We start from the raw sequence: 15,685 nt of genomic DNA, 5'->3' as shown, positions 1-15,685 counted from the left end.
CACATGCATGGAAGAATTATTTGCTCACACAAGGGGAAATAAGTGATTTTTGCTAATGTTCCCTTCACTTTGTTGCCCTGATGCCTCTCAAGAACACGTCCCCAATGGCTGGAAGACCTTCAGGGCCTTTTGGGGAGTCATTAGAGGCAGTAAGGGATGGGGGAATCAATGAAAACTGTATAAGAATTCTTACATACACACACACACAGAGTATAGGCAGTATGTAAATTGCTGTACACAACCTTGGGATGTATGTGTTAAGCAGTTTATAAATATGATGAAATATGTGAGCCAATAATAATAATGGTTTCCATGCTGTCAAACTTGTCAAGGTTATATCTTGTGGCCCTGTATAGACAAACAAAACAAGACAATGCTCTGCTGAAGCATTTCAGGATGAAAATGGCTAATGTAAGTGACTGGCTTAATTATACAATTAGCGTGCAAAATGGATATGAAGCAGTGCAGGATATAATGCAGCCATCATGAAACTGATCTTTGACGGAGAAATTCCATCCACAAAAGTAGGAGAAAGATAAGACAAATATTTTGAAAATGTAATTAAAATGGTAATGATCTTTTTCTCTTTAGAATTTGTTTGCCAGTCCTAAAAGATGTCTTTATAACTTATCAGTCTCTCAGTTTATGGAAAAAAAATATAGCTATTAGTTAAAAATTATTACACATCTTAAATGGGGTTTTGTGCATTGGGCTGAGTTCTAGGGAAACCTAATTGATTCTGGGCTTATTTTTCTATGCAGCATTTTCAAAGAGCTGCATGTTTCATAAAGGGAAGACTTTTAAATGATATTTCCTGGTAATTGAACTGGCTGCATACTAAACACTTTAATCTACCCCTTTCAAGCCTCTGCTTTATTTTTTCCTCCCCAAAGGAGCTGTAAAAAAGATAAGCTGCCCCAAAGTTTATGTGCTGTTAAAAGTAACAAATAAGGTAGATAAATGGAGGGTGTTGCATAAATGGAAAGAAATCCAGAATGAAATGAAGATATAAATTGTAGCTATGGGAACAGCCTTTGTAATTAGGAATAATTTAGAAAGTCACAAAAGATATTTAATCAGTATGCAAACTAAAAGATACCCACTATTTCCAGAAAGGTAAAAGGAGTTGACTCAATAAAAGTCTTGAAACAACAGCTGAATTTGATATACAGGTATGTCTAATTAGAATCCGCCCCCCCCCCCAAGGTGGTATTTGCAACATAAATCTTGCCCTTCTGAAGACACATTTTAAAACTTAATTTTACCTTTATATACAACTGTTCTGCCATTTTGGAAGTGCTTAATTAAGTTCTGATATGACCACAGTAGCTCAAACCAGCAGTCAGTTGGATATCACAGCTGCCATATCCCCATTAGTTACTGATAACACAATTAAACACACATTTTTTTTTCTTTTAATACAGCAGGACAGCAAAATAAATAAGGGCTGGCATTTAAGATGCACCACAATGTAGAACCATCATATGTCTTTATTCTAAAAGATAAAGCTATAAAACTGAACATACTTGCTGCTGCCATGTTTCTTGTTCTGCTTACAGGAAAGAGGCAAGAATGCATTATCATTCCAGTCTAAGGTTTCTTGATGCTGCACCTTGATGAAGCTAGGTAACTATGCGTCTGGTCAGTATCTGAATGGCAAACTGACTGGATACACCTATGTACACCATCTTGATTTCCATGACAGGAGAAAGGCAGAGTACAAACGAAACAAACAAGCACCTAATATGGCTTAATAGAGGCTCGCTGAGAAATGGATTACAAAGGCCTCCAGCTTTCATGCTGTGCTCACTGTTTTCCTTAGTCTTTACAAATAAAGAAAGAATATTGTGCACGAAGCTATAGCAGCTTAGCACATGGAGCTTGGGAAGGGGTATGCAAGTCTGAATGTCAGTAGAGCCTGATTCTGTAATAGACTGGTGTGCAGCAAGAAAGGATGAGGTGACAGGGATGTGGCAGAGCACATACCTTTCATGCAGAAGGTCCCAGGTTCAGTGTCTAGGTAAATGGGGGACGGTGAGGGCAGCACAGGGGAGGCGGCGAGAGATGTACCTTTAAAAGTCTTTATTGGCAATACCGCTGGCACCTAGAGGCAATGAGAAACAACAGTACGCTGCCCAGAATCCTGGGCAGTGGCTGCCCCACCAACAGCACTTGCCTGATCTCCATGCTGACCACCATGCTGACCATGCAAAGCCACAGATGCACAAAGGCCATGGAGTGCTGTAGGTGGGGCAGCCACTGCTCCCTGTGGCTTCCAGGTGCTGGTGGTATCGCTGGTGAAGACTTTTACAAGTACATCTCACCGCCACCCCTGCACCACCCTAACCCTCCTAACGCCCTAACTCTAACCAGCCGCTACTGCTCCATGTAAAGAAAGCCCCCGTCTGAAACCCTGGAGAGCTACGGATAGTTAGTGTGGGTAATACTGAGTTAGATGGACGAATGATCTCAATGGGAGAGGAATGTCCAGGTAGGGCTGGGAAGGACTCCTGCCGCAAACTCCGAAGAAGCCACTGCCAGTCCATGTAGACAATACTGAGCTTGATGGCCCAAAGGTCTGACTTGGTAAAAGGCAGCTACCTACATTCCTATGATTTAGTATAAAATAGCTTCATAAAGTGTTTTTCCATATCCCGTTTTAGGAAGGTTCAGTGGACGTCTGATGTGGTGCATGTCAAAAGAGAATTTGTGGTGTCCTGGTTTCAGTCTCTTTTTCCCTTTTCTTTTGCATAGAGATTTTTAATTTTTTTTATTTTGCAAGAGAACAGCATGCTTTGGGACCACAAGGGAGCTTCCCTGAAATACAGTTTATTCAATGGGCAAAGAGCCCATTTCACAACTAGTAACCCTGGAAGAGAATGTGCAATCCCATCCACATAAAAGAAGCACTGAGCCTAGAACCACTGGATCCCAGAAGAATCCTGCAATGAGCATCTGCATCAACTTCATAGGTATGCATGAAAGCCCATGTCTAGATGAAGCTTTCCCTCCCTTGATTGGTGCATTTGGAAAGTTTGTTGGCATTCTCAAATGGGGAGAAAGCTTGGGCTAATTTATTGGCAAAATGTGATCTTATTTCTTTTGTATAATAACACAGAGCCAGAATCTCAATATCTGACAAATATTGGTATCTGACAAATATTTGTAATTATTTAATATTTAATTTTATTAGTAATTTTTATACATATGGATCTGATGGGTTTACCCATCATTTTTATGGTAAACATGTCTGGCATTCAGTACTTTATGTGATCAAAGTTCCTGAATGATAATCATTGGTCTTCTGACTGAGAAAAGCAATAATTTTATTCTCCATTCCGCAGTGTAGCAGGAAACACAAATATTTTAAGTGATAATGAATTTATAATAAATAAATAAATCAGTCTTAAATGAATTACATGCTGTCTACAGAAACACTTTGATTGAAAACAACATCTGATCATTTAAATAATGCAACAAAAACTGAAAGAGGAATTGAATGTCTACATTCATTGAAACACTATTATTGATGAAGAAATAGTATTTAATCAAGCCAAATGCAAAGCATTAGTTCATGCTGCCAAAAAAGCACAGATGGCGAAATGTATAACTTTGATCCTGTTGAAAAAGCATTTGCTTGAGAAGGACGGCATTTTCAAGTTGTGTGCTTAACCCCAAAGGATGTTCTATACTCAGTTCTGCCAACCAGACCCTCCACCTCTACCCACCAGTCCTCACTGTTAGAATACTTTGCAAATTAATCATAAATAAATATAATTTAATCATGCCTCTTGAAATCTTTACTGTTGGCACTTGTGAATGTTGATGGTTTTCTGACTGCTCTTTCATGTTATCTGTGTTGTTTCATTTCCTTGTCTATTTTCTGCTATTACAATTGTTAGCTGTTAATTATTGTGGGCTGTCCTGGGAGGAGTTGAAAATGTCTTTTTCTATCAAACCCCTCAAATTTATTTATTTATTTATTTATTCATTCATTCATTCATTTAACATATTTTTGTACCACCCAAAACTTAGGTCTCTGTAGACGTAATGGATCTCCTTACCTGTGTACTTCCTCTGCAGCTGGGGTAGATAAAGAAATCTCCCCTCCAAGCTCTCTAACAGAAAGAATGTCATGGCATCACATCATTCCCTGGTGCATTTGAGGAAAAAATGGCAGGAGCCGCAGGGAATGATGTGATGCAGGAGCTGGCTGCCACAAAGAGCAGCAGTCCTTGACTCATTCCTGCTTGCCACTTTCAAAGTGACACGTTCTCAAGCAAGAATACATTGGCCTTCTTTGGACATAATGCCAAACTGGAGGCAACCGTTCCAGAGGTTTGGTTTTGTGGTCATCCAAATGAGTGAAACCACAGCTTCATCACTTGATCCTCCATCTCCAATAGCCAAATTTGTTGTTTTCATTGGCTGACATGCCACACAAGGATACCTTAGTCCAGTAACATTGAACACATGCAAGTTGTGCAGACACAAAAACAGTGCAAATGATGCAAATGAAGGAGGAGAGCTGGTCTTGTGGTAGCAAGTATGACTTGTCCCCTTAGCTAAGCAGGGTCTGCCCTGGTTACATTCAAATTGGAGACTTGATGTGTGAGCACTGACAGATATTCCCCTCAGGGGATAGAACCGCTCTGGGAAGAGCCGAAGGTTTCAAGTTCCCTCCCTGGCTTCTCCAAGATAGGGCTGAGAGAGATTCCTGCCTACAACCTTGGAGAAGCCGCTGCCAATTTGTGAAGACAATACTGAGCTAGATAGACCAATGGTCTGACTCAGTATATGGCAGCTTCCTATGTTCCTATGTTACACAAGCCTGTTATTTCCGACGGGATTACTCTTGTGTGATGTCATCTATGCGCATGCAGCATTACTGGACTGATCTACCCTTGCATGGTATGTTAGCCATTAACAGTAACATCATTGTCAAAAAGTAAATAAAGCAACTGGGCAACTTTTGTCCTTGGATTACAGGCTACCTCAGAGGGATTAAGGTCATTCAATGGCCACATTCGCATGTAATGCAGAATGGACCCACAGTTCTGCTCCCTCCTCCCCCTGCTCTCCCATCCAAATTTGGATGTCATGGAGAGCTCCCTATCTGCAGTCTCAATGATGGTGTAAACTGCCTAGAGACTTTGGTAGTGGGCGGTATACAAATATGCTAGCTAGCTAAATAAATAAATAACTGGCTGCCTGGGCTTCCTTCTTGACTGAAGGACAGCCCCAACCAATAGCAGCCAGAGAGAGGGAGGAGCTTCCTCCCTCAACTCCGGTTGCTAAACAACAAGACTGTGGTGCCATGTTCAGATGTAACGCTGGCACCATGGAACCAAAGGTACAGGTAGCAAAACTCACTACAATCTGAAAGTACAAACTGGAGTCCAGGGAGGGAAACGGCGAGTCTATTTTCCGGCAAAACACCAGTTGCCTGCATTCGGATGTACAGAAATTGCCTCAGGTTTTGCCAGTGTGACCAATGTTTGTTTCTTTTAGGCTGGGGCTTGAAATAGAGAGCCTTCTGTCACCTTACAAATCACTATAACACCTAGCCTTCTCCCTGACATATTAGCATCCCATGCAAAAGGGGATTAGCACAGACAAAAGCTATATAAATAGTAATATAGTTGAACTCTTTGGCATGATAATTAAGCTAATATACAACCAATACATGTTTATGAAATGTTCTCTCAGGAAGCTCACCTGCTGCTGAATCTTATTTATATTATATTTATGGGGTTTTGGTGCCACATAAAGACCTTTTAATTTGCCCAGGTGGTCCAGCATCTCATCTATATTGGTTGCCACGTGGTTAACAAATGTTCTGAGAATGGATGGTTTCACTGATTTGGTCTGGTTTATTTTATTAATTCTGCTGTTTTAAACAGTGCTTTGCCCTCACCTTAATGTGGTTTTCATGACTAGTGTAAACCATCCTGGAATTTGTAAAACTGAAGAGTAACATATATTAGATATGTGAGCGAATAAACAAACAAATAAATAATGTTGGCTTCCATTTCAACCAACTTGAGAAGACCCCATGGATACTCAGTGTCTAGGAAAAACAGGAGCCTGCTGTCTATGTGATGCCTGCAAACATTTCAAGAATAGAGTATATGTAGTGACTGGCATCTTGACTAAGCATGTGCCTGAATGCTGGGGAGAAGTGTCACCACTGTGGAGAGCTTCCTGAGTTCCACGATGCCTCTTGAGCAAGAGAGGGATTTTCTTATCTTTCCATGCCTTGGGGACATATCAGTGGCACAGGGTTTGGGAGAAGGAGAGATTGGTTAAAAATCCCCCCTCACCTTGTGTGAAAGGCACTACAGAGCTCAGGAAGGTAATTGTAAGGGGGATGTTTTTCCCCTAAATGCAGGCACATGCTCAGTCAGGACGTCAGCCAGTTTCAGTGATGAACTTCTGTGAAGTACCACCTCACACTGTGACTGCTCTTCAACTAACACAAACTGTGCTGTACGGCTCGAGTCCTGTACCAGCTATCCCTATAAAGTGACATCTATTATTGACTGAATTGCATCCACACTACAGGATTATATATCAGTTATTTGAGTCCAGATGGAAAACTTATTTTGATAGAATTATGTCTGTTTAGAAGTAGATATGAAGCACTCTCCATTTACAGAGCCAGCCTTCTAATTCAACATTCCTAAGCTGTCAGTAGCAAGGGGGGAACAGCAGTCCTTAAAATTGCTTTCCTTTTCTGCTGAAGTGGGATGTGAGAGTGGTTTCTTTCCCTCCAATTGTCAGTGCCAACAAGTCCAAAGAAGCCTATCCTGTGTAAAGCGGGGCTTGAAACACTGAAGCCTCTCCATATGTAGGCTCACATTTGTTCCTGTTACAAGCAGATAGTGCTGAATTGTGTAAACATTGCCATTTCTTCAACCGACCACAAAGCAACTTATTTTAATGCACTTCTCAAAGCTAATTGCCATGGTTTGCAAAGGATAGATTCAGTGCAGTTAGCTTGTGTGCAGCATTTGCAGCAGCCCTCCATGCAACGTTCCATTTCTGGAACATTGAGGATCATTGTCTATAGTATATTATGATTTTTTAAAATACATTTACTAAGATAAGGGAGATGATAGAGAATACTACAACAGCTGCCTTTTCCACAGTAGAGCTGCCTCCATGCAGCGTTCCTGGAGGGGACGACCACAGCTTAGTGAGATGTTCTGCAGGAAGAAAATCCTAAGTTCAGTCGCTAGCAACTCCAATTTAAAAAGAGCACAGGTAGCAGGTGCTAGGGAAGTCCTTGGAGAGCTCCTACCAGTTAAAAGAAGGCAATACTGGGGTAGGGAGGCCAACAGTTTGAATCAGACTAAGGCAGCTTCATATATTTGTGCCCTAGAATCATGCATTTTTAATGAGATCAGGTTGAAACTCCAACATGTTGTATCCCTATCAGGTTGAGCCTTCTGGAAACCAATGCTCAGCTGAGAAGTGCACAGTTTTCTCAGCTCAGCACCCTATTTAGAAACTTGTGCACTTCACAGGTGAGCATCAGTTTCCAGGCACATGCAAAGATAGATAGATAGATAGATAGATAGATAGATAGATAGATAGATAGATAGATAGATAGATAGATAGATAGAAAACCAGGCTTGCAGTTTACAAGCATTCCTCCTGCACCAAAAAATGACCATGCACTCTCCCTTCACTCATTGCTAATTGATGTCCAGAAGAGTTTGTATTCAGAAAAATGTATTTATGTCTCCAGAATGTATGCTTTTTCTATTTCTTAAGTGAGTTTTGTGAAAATCTGACATGGATTGTAATGCAGTGAAGTAAAAAAAAAAAAAAGCTTAGTTGTTTCTTCATAATTCAACGAAAGTCTGGACTTTCTGTCTCAGTACCCAAGAAAACTGTCAAAGTGTATCAGATAGTATCATTCCCCATGCTTTTCCAATGAGAGAGTTTTCCCAGGGTTTCTGGCAAATTAATCAATTTTTCTGGTAGTCTGGGCGAGGTCTGGAACCTACCTGTGAAAACATGTTTTTGTCTTTTGTGGTTTGGTCTGGGAGTTTCATGTCATTGAGTGAGTGAGTGAATGAGGCCCAAGTAGTTAGGTAGATAAATAGATAGATAGATGGAGAGAGGGGGGGAGGGAGAGGGAGAGGGAGAGGGCTAGCTGCTTTGGCCTCACTCACTGACATGAAACTCCCAGACCAAACCAGAAAGGATAGACACATGCCATTTTCACAGACAGGTTCCAGACTTTGTCCAGAGTAAGCGGGTGATCTAAAACCCTGGAAAAATTCATTACTTTCCTGGGAAATGCAGAAAAACTCTCCCATTGCAAAGCATGGGGATTGAGACCGCATAGAACTAGGAAATGACTAGAGTCACATGGTCATGGCAGTTCCAGGGGGTGGCAAGGGCAGGGGAAAAACCTGTTAAAAACTGCAAATGTTGCTGCCACTGACACCCAGGATCCTGAGGGCAGTCTGGGCTGACAATACTTGAGGGAGCCCGCCTTGCCCCTGCCACTCAGATGCTCTCTGCAGATGTGCCATGATCACTTGGGTAGTCAGCACAGCACTCAACTGCTGTGCTGACCACTCAAATAGCCACCATACATGCTTGGAAGCCAGCTGGGTGGCAGGTGCGGGGTGGCCTCCCAGACCTCCCCCAAGAGGGCAGATGCCAGCTGCAGCAATGTTTACCATTTTTCACAGAGATTTTCCCTTACCCTCACCACTCCCCATAACCGCTGTCACTGGTGGAAGACTTGCAAAAGTATAAATCCAGATTAAAACAAACAAACTACTAGATTTTGAACAACCTTGATTACTGTTCTTGTCTTGCTACAACTATGACTATTGTTGACAATATGCTAACAGGATTCTGTTGCTGACAATGTACTAAACACCATCACAGAAATGACATGGTCCCTGCACAGAGGGCTTGAATTCTATCTGACTTTGTGGGAAAAGGCCTCAGTCCAGGCCTCTAAGGCCTCAGTCCAGCTTTGGACACATACAACAAGTTGCACAACGCAACTAGGGCCATAGACTGGGATGTTTAGAACCAATCACATCAAAAGGTACATCAAGCCAATCACAGGAACCTGGATGGGCATCACAATGCAACTGTACTTCTGCACTGGTTGTACAAATGGAGGATGGCTTCTGCACACAGATCTCCTTTGCTGGTTCAGTATCTGAGTGTCAGTGTGGTCTGGTTAGAGTGCCAGTCTAGAAACCTCAGAGCCACAAATTAAAATCCCCCTCTGCCATGAGGCTCCTTGGGTGCTGTTGAGCCAGTCACTATCTCTCAGTTCAATCGACCTTACAGGGTGGTTGTGAGGATAAAATGGAAGTGGGGACAACCACTATGTTACTTGGAGGAAAGATGGGATGAACATAAAAGAAATCTGTGAATAAAACAACACCAAAAAAGAAGGAATGCCACCACTTCTGTACAACAAGAAGTCAGTGTGTGTGTTTGTGACAAAAATTGGTAAAGAAAACAAAATAAAGCAAATGGATAAAGAGCTTTGTCTGTTATAGTGATGGATTTAGTTCCATTTTTCCCCTAACTGGTGGTTTGAGAAAGTAGCTCACATTCCAACCTACCTCACAGGGCATCTCTAGTCCTTTAGGAAATTATGTCAATGCAGACTTCCTTGCTGGTCTAGGGCCCTGCATCTTCCTCTGAGCTCTGCTGTCACATTTTCCTGGATTTCTCTGAGCCATTCAGTTTTAAAGCTAAGAGCTGCATTGTTATCTCTCATAATGATGCAACTAGCACTTCTTCTCTCAGCTGTTCAGAGAAGACTTCTAATAAAACCCTCCCTTATTCAGAGATGTCTTAGAACTCAGAAAGCCATGTTTCTTGTTTAGAAGGAAACAGGACAAAGGTGATGGTACATAAAAGGATCCGACACTATCCCCATTCTAAATAGACTCTGTAAATGACAGCCTAGTGGTGCTAGTTTGACTGTGGAGCTACACCAACATAGGACACAATTTCCACATTAAGGGGAAAAATTGGAAACTCCACTCGGTTAGTTCTCTTTCTGAAAACAGAAATGTAAGCTCTTGATAACTCAGTCATTACACACTCAGTCACAATCTTATTGAGACTAATGGTATTATCCCCAGCTGTCTTATGACCAGAGTGCAGAAAGAATTACACTCTCCTTGCTTTCATTCCCTCTACCTTTCAGCAGAATAGTTTTACAACACTTAATATCTGAGCAACATTTTCTAGAACTCAAGTTATGATGACCCAATTACCGTATCCCCCCAAACACACGAAGAAGCCAATTTTACAATGCAGACCATTTTAAGACTTGCTAGAGCAGTCATGTTTTAATTAGATCTTAACTTCATACAAGCAGCCATTGGGCACAACTCATTAGGTCAATTACCTTCCTCTCGGTGCCACTGAGATGAATGGAAGGTCTGCCATTCATTTCAAATGAGGTTAGAGCTTGAGCACACATTTCTCTTGGCGTTTTACCATCACAATTGAAAACAATTCCAGACTTCAGTTAACACTGCATTGTTTGTGATTTTCCATGTGCATCCGCCACTCACATGCTTCTATTGATTCGGTGTTAGCCAGGTTGGAACTACATGCTATTTTCTCCAAACCTGTGAATAAGGGAGCAGGGGACATTTCTAGAAAAGGAATGGTTGGGGGCTGCTTAACCCTTCTCATACCTATCACCTATTTCCTGTAAATTTCCCCCTTCCAGGCTTTCTCCCCACAACCAAGCTCTGAGACCAGAACCCCAGGTTTGCCTCATCACATGTGGCTCCAGCCTTAGATAAATTAGCTCTGACAAACTCCTGGTAAAATGGGTGATTCTATTTGCCTTATCATTGTCTTGTTACAGAGTTTTGCACATGGACATGAACTTGTTGGGAATTCTCTCTAGTAAGGGATACCATTCTATTACAGTAGAGTGCACAGAAGCAAAACACAGTGGAGTCTGCCCAGGCATGTGTGTCTGCTAAGAGCCAAAAGAAACTTGGAGCCAGTTCATAGTTTCAAATCAATATGAGGAGTCTTTATTGGAGAACTCAATTCTAGACAGTAAAGACGATCTCTAATCTAGCTAGCTAGCTAAATGCAGAGAGATGCTGTCTGCATCTCGGCACACATGGTGCAGAGAGAGGCAAGTGTGTATGTTAGACGGAAGGAGGAAAGAAGGAAGGGAGGCAGGAAGGAAGTCCCTGAGAGTAGCAATCTACATATCAAAGGGATAGTGTCAGAGCAGTAGAGAGGAGGAATGACCCATGTCTTGACCCCTCTAGCCCTCTGACTCACTAGTCTGTCCCCCTCTGTCATTGAGGCATGAGGCAGTGCAGAGTCCTTCACTTCCAACAGAACTGACAACAGCGGAGCATCAGTCTATTAAAATCTTCATGTTATTGTTGTATTTTGTACGTGGCTAAAGGCTGTGGTTTAATTTTGGATGGGGAAAAATATTGCCTATAGATGTGAAATGAGATTTCTTGGCATTGCTTATTGTGGCAATGAAAAGAATTGAATCTGTGAATGTTCTGGCTACCATCATTTACTACTGTTTGATCAGTCACAAAATTTTAACTGGAGCAGGTGTTCCAATACTCTCTTCCAGTCTTCTGATACTTTTACAGAACAGAAGCCCATTCAGTATACCTTGTTGCCTACAGACCACCTTCTGATAGAATAGTCTAGAAAACAACAACAAATATGTATACACCACTTTTCAACAAAAGTTTCCAAAGCGGTTTACATAGAGAAATAATAAATAAATAAGATGAATTCCTGTCCTGCAAGGGCTTACAATCTAAAAAGAAGCATAAGATAGATAGCAGCAACAGTCACTGGAGGTACTTGCTGGGGGTGGATAGGGCCAGTTACTCTCTCCCTGATAAATAAAGAGAATCACCATGTTTAAAAGGTGCCTCTTTGCCCATTTAGCAAGACAACTTCAGCCAATGAAACAGCTGGCTAATTTGGATCAAAGTCCCTTTTTCTTTACTCCTTTTTGGTCTTCATTGCTAGCTTAGATTTCAAGGACATAAAGCTACAGTGGCTAAAGAAGCCACGACCGGCAGTATTTTCTTTCGAATGCTTGATACAGCAGCCCTGTCAAGGACCAGACACTACACTGTGCCTACGATCCATGTGTTTATTCTAACACCAACAGAACCTTCAGGTGTCATAAAGTCCACTGTGCATAGCAATGATGACTAATTCTGAATGCTGAGAGTCAACTAGCAGATGGATCAGGGTTCTCTGAGTAGTGCTCCCATCTTTTTGCAGATCTGGTTTGTGGCAATTTTTAAAAAGCTTGTAATGCAATTGCAGTGCCAAGCTGTGCAGTGTGGACTGGCAAAGAGCAATTGATGCACCTGGCCAGAGGAGTGATTTATTTGTGAGATGGCAGGTGCAATTCTTGTCCCTGCCATTTTGTCCAGCAACGACTTCTGTCCCCCATTACAAGTAGTATAAAAGTAACAGCTCCATTACTCCCCCCATTACCTTTAAACGGTTTAGCATACGTGCAGGGTTTTTGTTTGTTTTTTTAAAACCCAGAATAACCATTCCATTGGTGTGCTTCATTACAAATGCAAAATTTTAAAAATAGTATTGTTATTTTATGTTCCACTGCTGAGCTGCTGTGCAACTGCAGTCAATGACAGTAACAAAACCCTACAGTGCATGAGGAAAGGGCTAATTAAAGGGGGATACTTACGGGTGGCTGCACAGAAAGTGGAGGAGATGTAAGCCAGGTACAGCAAGGGAGAATGGAGAAAGCTGGGAAGTGGGCAGTAGCCATTGCCATCCAGGGATGGAGGCTGGGTCATCAGAGGTGGGCTCTTTTCTCAGCCAGGACTAGGCCCTGGGGAGGAGGGCTCTCTACATTTCCTTAACAAAAGCATGAGACAAATGGAGAAGTGCTGGCTGCTCCGGAACGTAGACCATAAAAGAGACAGAACTCTGATAAACATAAGAATATAAGAACAGCCTTGCTGGATCAGGCTCAAGGCCCATCTAGTCTAGCATCCTGTTTCGCACAGTAGCCCGTCAGATGCCTTCAAGAAGCCAACAGGCAGAGGGTGAGGGCTTGTCCCTTCTCCTGCAGTTTCCCCCCTGCAACTGGTATTTAGCGACATCTTGCCTCTGAGGCTGGAGATGGCCTATGAGATGGCCTATAGTCACCAGACTAGTACCCATTGATAGACCGGTCCTCCATGACTTTGTTTAAGCCTCTTTTAAAGCCATCCAAGCTAGTGGGCATCACCACATCCTGTGGCAGGGAGTTCCATAGGTTAATTATGCACTATGTGAAGAAGTACTTCCTTTTGTCAGTCCTAAATTTCCCGGCTGTCAGTTTCATGGGATGACCCCTGGTTCTAGTGTTGTGTGAGAGAGATAAAGGTTTCTCACTGTTCATTCTCTCTACTCCATGCATAATTTTAAACACCTCTATCATGTCTCTCCAAGACTACCTCTTTTCCAAATGAAAAAGGTCAGATCTTGTAGCCTTGCCTCATAAGGAAAGTGCTCCAGGCCCCTGATCATTCTGGTTGCCTTTCTGCACTTTTTCCAGTTCTACAATGTCCTTCTTAAGAGACGGTGTCCAGAACTGTACACGGTAATCCCAATGTGGCTGCACCATTGATTTGTATAAATGGATTATAACACTAGCATTTTTATTTTTGGTTTTGGCAAAGCAGGGCAGACCCTCTGATGTGGGAACTGGGAATGATTAAGACTTTTACTGGCTAAAGAAGCCCACAGGAAGGGAGCTGCTCCATTTGCAAGAGAAATAGTACGCAGTTGAGCTGTCTTCTTATAGAGATGAACCCCTATGGAAACCTGGACTGTGGCTGACAGCCGGAGCAATGCACTGCAGAGGTGCCAGGAAGCCATGACCGTGCGTGGAAACCTTGCATTGCTGCGCATTCAAAAGCATGGAAGGAACCCAGATCTGTCACACACAAAGTATGATTCTTTGATCCCACAACTATTCCGGAGATTTTATTTTCAGAATTTTATTTCACAGTGTATAACATCGAATGGCTGACTGGTGACCGGTGAACTGCATTTGACCCAGAAACAATTTTATGTTATCCTTCAGAGATTGACAAGCCGGCATCAAAGAAACACTTTTCAAACATAATTGTATGCCTTTGTTAATATAATTTCCCAGGGAAATTAGGATGTTATGCACTTATGGCTCCCAGTCTACTGTATATATGTATAAAACAAAGCAGCCCCTCTGAAGGAAGAGCTGGTCCTATATATAGGACCAGGAAAATAAAACCAGCTACCTGCAACACAATCATGTGCATGCTCAGGGTGACCTACTCCCAAATGTGGATAGGATTGCAGCTTTAATCATCTTTAACTAGGTATTGTGAAGAAAGTGGCTGGACATACATTAGAAATAATAATTGTGCACTGCAATTCCCCGCAAAGATTACACTAATTGATGGACTATTCAATATAGCCTATAAATGAAACAAAGAAACATTGTCAAGCTGATCACCGTCTCAGAACTGAATACTTTTATGGAGACCCGAGGAGTAACATTGGGCTCAGAAGCCAGCCAGCAATATTGCAATGGGATTTTTTCTCTCTCAGATTAAATTAGCACCAGAAGTTTCATAATAAAGAAAAACCCCAACACTTCTGCAGCAGACATTTCCATTAAAGATTATGCTACAGTAGCTGAAATCAGCGACTGTGTTATATTAAAGTAATTTCTGTCTTGAATCTGCATTTTTCACCAGATTAATTTCCTTAACTACTTTTTCCCAACAGTTTTGTATTATTTCTCACATTTGCATCACCTCTCTTTCAAGGACTCAAGGTTACAAACATGGGACTGTTATATTTTAGACTCACAACAACTTTTTAGCTGTGGTCTTTCTGGGCCAAGTCCAGTCTTCTCTCCACTACGCTGCAGTAGTACCTTGTTCAGGTTACAAAAACATTCATCTCTAGGTATAATTGAGAAGCTATAATTGAGAAGATGGGTTCCAAGAACCCAGAGCCCCCAGGTCTTGAGGGCCCTCCAGCTCTACCCCTCCCTATTTTCTTCATTATCTCCCTAACTCCAAGGAGCCACCAGGGAGAGGGGTGAACACACCCCTCTTTATCTCTATGGCATTTGCGTAATTTGAAGATCTTTTTGCCTGGCCTCCAAATTCTGCAGTACACATAGTGTACTATGTAAATTCTGCAGTACACATGTATGTATGTAATGTACACATGTATGTATGTAAATTCTGCAGTGCACATAGTCAGTACACATAGTGCACCAAGACATTTATCAGGCCTCTCTGTTAGATCATATGCAAAAGTATGTTTATTTGTTTATTACATCCCTGTTACATAGGGAGCTTACCAGGAAAGTACACACTATCCTTCTGAAGGCCCGTAAACCATCTTCTCTGTTCCACTTCAAAACTGACTCCATGGTACACTGATCAGCTATGGGAACTGAAGTGGCAAGAGAGAAGACTAGAGCATAAATGGAGGTCTTAGAAGCCAAATTTAGGCTGATAGGTAGCATATTGAAGTCCAGGACCCCCAAGGTAACATTCTCAGACAAGGTAGCATTCTGTACCTGCACAATGCTCTTCCATGTGCAGGTACAGTGAGACAGGCAGATCTGAGGGGTCTCAATGCATGGATGAGA

This window comes from Hemicordylus capensis, chromosome 4, assembly GCF_027244095.1.
Source record: "Hemicordylus capensis ecotype Gifberg chromosome 4, rHemCap1.1.pri, whole genome shotgun sequence".
In the NCBI taxonomy this organism is placed as follows: Eukaryota; Metazoa; Chordata; class Lepidosauria; order Squamata; family Cordylidae; genus Hemicordylus; species Hemicordylus capensis.
Note: the sequence above shows the minus strand (reverse complement) of the source record.